Here is a 5334-nt window from a genome sequence, read left to right as displayed (position 1 = left end):
AACGAGCATGAGAGGTGATGTATTGGCTGTGGATCAATCACAACATTGCTAATATGGTAGGAAACTGCTTTTTATGCTTGAAATACAAGCCACGCCAGCGGGCAGAGTCACCGAGACCTTACCCACTTCCACAAAGGCTTTATGAGAAGGTAGGCACTGACTTTATTTAACTGGCAATCACAGGATTATTTAATAGTCACAGATTATTATTCCCTGTATTCAGAAATTTGCACACTACACAGTACTAGTAGTAAGTCAGTGGTAGCCAGCATGAAGGAGTATTTTCCAGACATGGAAATCCACATGAAGTCTTTAGCAATAATGGGCCACAATTCTCCAGTGCAGATTTTAGCCAATTTGGCATAAATTGGAGTTTTCAATCACAAAAAGTCCAAATTACCCCCAACTGAATGGATTTGTGGAAAGGTCTATATGAACAGTAAAGAACCTTATGAAAAAGACTTTTGACAATGGGGGTGATTTGCATAAAGTTTTATTGGTTTACTGAAGTACACCTCTAGAGAATGGCTCTTCTTCAGCTCAGCTGTTAGTGGGAAGAAAGATCAGATCCCATCAATGATAATGTGCTGAAATCTCATGACAATGAAATCATACAGAAGATGAAAGAAAATCAGAAGTGGAAGCAGAAATATTATTTTGACAAAAGGGCCCGTGATCTCCCATCTCTTAGCCCAGGTGATAGAGTGCGCCTGAGGACTCACACCTCTAATACTGGGGGCTAACGGGATACCGTTAAAGAACAGCTGCATCCAAGAATTTATGTACTCCAGACAGACCAAGGGGACAAATATTGGCATAATCGAAGGAATCTAAGAGTAATCCCAGAAAGTTAAAAAACATTGACAGGCGATGTGGACTCTGGCACTACTTTGTTTATTATCAATGGACAAAGGAGAAACAAGCAACAAGAGAACTCAGACTCTAATGAAAGGGGGAGATACTGAGAAGATCAGAGAGGGAGATTAAATGTCCTGAAAGACTCAGAGACTTACTAGCCTGCCTGGAGAAGGGGTATTTGAGGAATGTGAGAGTTAAAGACTCACTCCAGAGCGATGTGCTGGTAGCTTCTCTCTAGGTAGCGGATACATTGGGTATATGGATCATAGTTTATGGAAATGTACTAGTTGGGTTGAGAATTTAATGGATGTGTTATTAGATAGTAGTTAGTGCTTATATAAGAGGGTTTTTTTTGTTTTTTAAAGGTAGTTTCCTGGTTTATTCTGCTTTGTATGGCTGTTTGGCAGAAGAATTTTACCAAATGAGATCAGAAGGCATACAGAGGTGACTGATGTAGTGCAGGCGATGTATGACGCAAAGCAGAGATGGGCAGGTCATGTAGTCCACAGGCAAGACAATAGGTGGGCAACCCACATAAGTGACTGGATCCCCAGAGACCACAAGCTGTGAGGGTAATCTAAGCCTCTGACTTCCTGGGTGTTTTAAGCTTCGCTGGGTCTCATCAGGCTGCAGAACTTTGTCCTCCCTGGTATCTCTTTGACTCTCAGTTATCCCTTCACAGAAATGGAGCTCTTCAGCCCACCTGACCTAGGCCCCCAGGACAAGCGCTGAGCCCCAAGATAGCCCAGTTGCTTAAACACACCCTCTCCCTCCTTCACACTGCAAAGGTGCAAAGCTTCTGGTTACGGTTTAATTGTCTCTGGATACACTGTAACTGTGAAGAACGTAGCACACTCCACAGAGACTAACACCTTAATACTCTTCAAACACAGCAGAGTACAGATCATACAAAACAATAAACATCTTAAACCGCAATATCCGTCACTAGCTCTTCATTTGTGAGTCCTCGGGGGGACCATTTGCGGCCAGGAAGGCAGGCAGAGCGTCCCCTGCCTCATGCAGACTTTTTGCCTGTTGTGTTGTTTCTCCCTCATGAAGTCGTTGCCCAGCTTCCATGATCACCTTACTCTTTCCTACCCCCACACTTCCTCTTCCTGTCTGGTTCCTCTGTGTTTATTAAACCTCTCCTGGACACTTGGCCATTTTTTGTTCTGCTCCTTTATTTCCCTACTCCCTTCAGAGGGGTAAAATAAAACTGGTCTCCCAAGGATGCAGCTAGTTTTTACTTTTTAGAATAATATTGTGACCAAAGTATTGTCATTAACTTTAAGTATTTCCTACTGTACTCAGTATGAGGAAGACATGCTGTCATGCTAGGAAGACATGATGGATACACATACATCTAGGCATTCATGATACAGCATCTTTCATAACAATATCATCCAGAATTCATAAATTTGTACTGACAGATTCCCAAATTATTACATCTGTACATCCCACTTGCACTCTGAATTATCCACAGAAGTTCTCACAGTTAAGTTAATCAATACCCCAGCTACCAGCCTCCATCAGACAACATCTACTACACAGGGTTAGCCTTTTGGCCTGCAGGACCTAGGTAAAAAGAAAAAAAGGTTAAGCGATATTTTCACCTTCTTGTTCCATCACCAGAGACTGGCTGGTGTAACAGTAAAAAGAACAGGAGTACTTGTGGCACCTTAGAGACTAACAAATGTATTTGAGCATAAGCTTTCCAGACTCACCAACCTCACTGCCAGAGGAAAAGGCTGAGCTGGCCTGTGAATTCTGGAGTCAGCACAGAACACTATACTACTGATTATTTTAACAAGGGATTCCCACAATTTTTTCCCCCCCATGTACCAGGATGAGCTAATGGACAGACTTGGTGAGAGACTGGTGAATCCATTTATGTTCTCATTTAAATAAAGTTCATGAAGAAGGCAGGACTACTGGGCATCAAATGTGTATGAAGTGCATTTAGCTAGAAACATATTTTCTTTCTGAAAAAACATACTATGTTGATTAGCAGAACACAATACATGGAAATAAATAATCCTTGGCAGGGATACGTTAGCAGTATCCAGAGAGGGGCTGACTCCCTCCGAAGCCGGAAAATCAACTCTCCATGCACTTGGGACCCCTTTCTATTATTCTGATGCCAAAGAGTTTCCTCCAGCACATCACTGGCATAGAACTGCAAGGCCCTCCAGCACCTACCATACTTATGCCTGAGACCAACCCTTATCAAATACAAGGCTCTGTGGGTGAAAGTTTCAGATATAGTACTCAAGGCCAGCCCTTGACCAAAGGGTGCCCCAGGCGAGAAACGTCTCCAGCGCCCTCCCTCCCACCTCCATTTGTTAAACTTTTGAATACCTTATTTTTTATTGCATTTGTAGCCCATTTCACGAGTTTGATGCACGATTTGCATGCATGATTGATCCCTGTCATATAAGATTGACCGGCGACACCCTGCCCCTTATATACCCAAGAGGGCATGGCTGACAACATTCTAGGAGGTTCAAGGAAAATGTAGTTGTCTGAAAGTCTAGAAGGTTCGATGAGATTCTACAAAGGTCCAGAACATTCTAGGAGGTTAGTGAACAATGAAACTACATACAGAATACCTGACACATTTTACTTCTAGCATTCTATTTTCCCTTTTGTCACTAACAAAAACAGCACCCCAAGCCTGATGCCCCGGCTGTCGCCTGGCCCTAAATTTGGCCCTGATAGTACTTACAAATCTGCTTTTCCTGTGTTCCCGGATGTCTTCAGAGGTTTCTTCCTGGTCCTGCCATACAAAATTAAACATTTATAGTTTGAATGTTAATTTTTTGGTACTTTATTGACTAATGATGTGTTAGTGTCTTAGTAACTAATGGTTTAAAAGCCACAATGCAGCCAAGTAATTAAAGTGCTAATTGGTTAAGTGGGAGAGCATAAAAGGAAGGCACAAGGCATGGAGAAAAAGTTTGTGTTGAGATCAGAACAGCTATAAGTGCTGACCGATGTAAGAATAAATAAAAATAACCTTGAATTCTAAAGTGGTTTCAATAGTTATAACAAATTAAGCAGGGAGAGTGATGGACATAGGAACTTGAGTACTAAGTTTAAATACTTTGGGAATATATCCAAATTATTTTGCTTACTAAATTACTGTTTTCTTTCTATTTTGCAACTAAGTGTACTATTAAGACAAGTTTTCCTTTTAAATAATCTAATTTTTAAAATTCATTTTTCCTTCATGTTCAACAGTGAGCTTTAGTTTCCAAATTATTTTTTCCCCATTAGCACTCAATATTTTTCCAGCTGAGATTAAATATAGCGTGGGGGCAGCAAAACTGAAATATTTTTGTCCTTTGTCAAATATATTTGTTGCTACAAATGTTCATTTCTAATTAAGGATAGAAGGAAAATCCTGGTCAGCTGATCCTTATAACTGAGAAAATAACTTGCTGTACTAAGTAGTCTCAACCAATGTCACCAATGGTTTTGTTGTCTGACTCTTACTTCTATTTGACTCACTTTAAAAGTTACCTTAATAGAATTATTTCATGCTGGCCAGGAATAGTTTCACAATCTCATAATTACTATCAGTGTAGAAATGAGACTTAACTCTGCTTTCATATTTAAAGTCGCTAATTTTAAAACTATATCACCGCGGAGGAAACAATCACACTAAATCTGGCTCTAAATCTGTTGGAATAGCGACAGTAGTTCGCATTTGGATGAAAGGATGATTAAAAAAAAGCCATTGTTCTATTTCTGCACGTGGAATTACTTCAAGGAAAATTAATGAAGAGGGGGTAGGTAGGGGGACGCTTAACTCAGAAGTGTACCAACCAAGTCCCTGTCTCACCTGGAGGGCCACTCGCTCCCTCGTCTTGGATGAATGTTAAGGCAGCTGTTTAAAGTCTCTCTCTCAGGACTGGTTTTACTGGGGTTTCCTTGGGTTTATTGCTGAGAATCGCTGAGGGAGGGAGGGAGGAGAGCCGCGGGGACTCCTTGAAAGCAGCCGTTTAACGGTACTTCATTAATGAACGCAGCAGAAGGGGGCTGGCTGGCTGGGCGCTGTTACGACCCGCACAGTCTCGCTTCCCTGCTCGTGAAACTCCCTCACGCCTCTCGCCCCGCTTCCCTGACACTCGGTTACGGCGGTTTTTACCCGCCCACGTGAGAGGGCGCGCGGCCCTCGCGGGGAGGGGGCGGCTGTCTCGCGGCGTGTCGGGGGCGCCTCAGTTACACGTGAAGCCGCGTTTCACGCCGATTAGAAATCGCGCGCCCAGCCTCGCGGCTGGAGATGGCGGCGCGTGTGCGCGAAGAAACCGCGCACAACCCAGCGCGCCCCCCGCCGCGCGGTGCAGCTCCGGCTCCGGCCCCGGCCCCGGCCCGGGAGGGAGGCAGGGAGCCCGTGTTGTCCAGGGCAGCGGAGGTTTAAGTGACGCGAGGAGGAGGAGCTGGCGGGCCTCGGGCAGGCCCGCAGGGAGCAGC

At 43.7% G+C, this 5334-nt stretch overlaps 1 long non-coding RNA gene across 1 annotated transcript; it reads right to left on the bottom strand.

The window, feature by feature from the left end:
* Positions 1 to 1693: 1693 nt before the first annotated feature.
* LOC112111763 lies at positions 1694 to 5192 on the bottom strand. Its single transcript, XR_002908518.1, has 3 exons — positions 4703 to 5192; positions 3584 to 3634; positions 1694 to 2433 (listed from the first exon to the last, which is right to left on the bottom strand). It is a non-coding gene; the product is annotated as an uncharacterized LOC112111763 (long non-coding RNA).
* Positions 5193 to 5334: the final 142 nt, after the last annotated feature.

Source organism: Terrapene carolina, unplaced genomic scaffold, assembly GCF_002925995.2.
Source record: "Terrapene carolina triunguis isolate 2854851 unplaced genomic scaffold, T_m_triunguis-2.0 Scaffold374, whole genome shotgun sequence".
NCBI classification, from domain to species: domain Eukaryota; kingdom Metazoa; phylum Chordata; order Testudines; family Emydidae; genus Terrapene; species Terrapene triunguis.
This window is presented reverse-complemented; position numbering and strand designations above follow the sequence as displayed.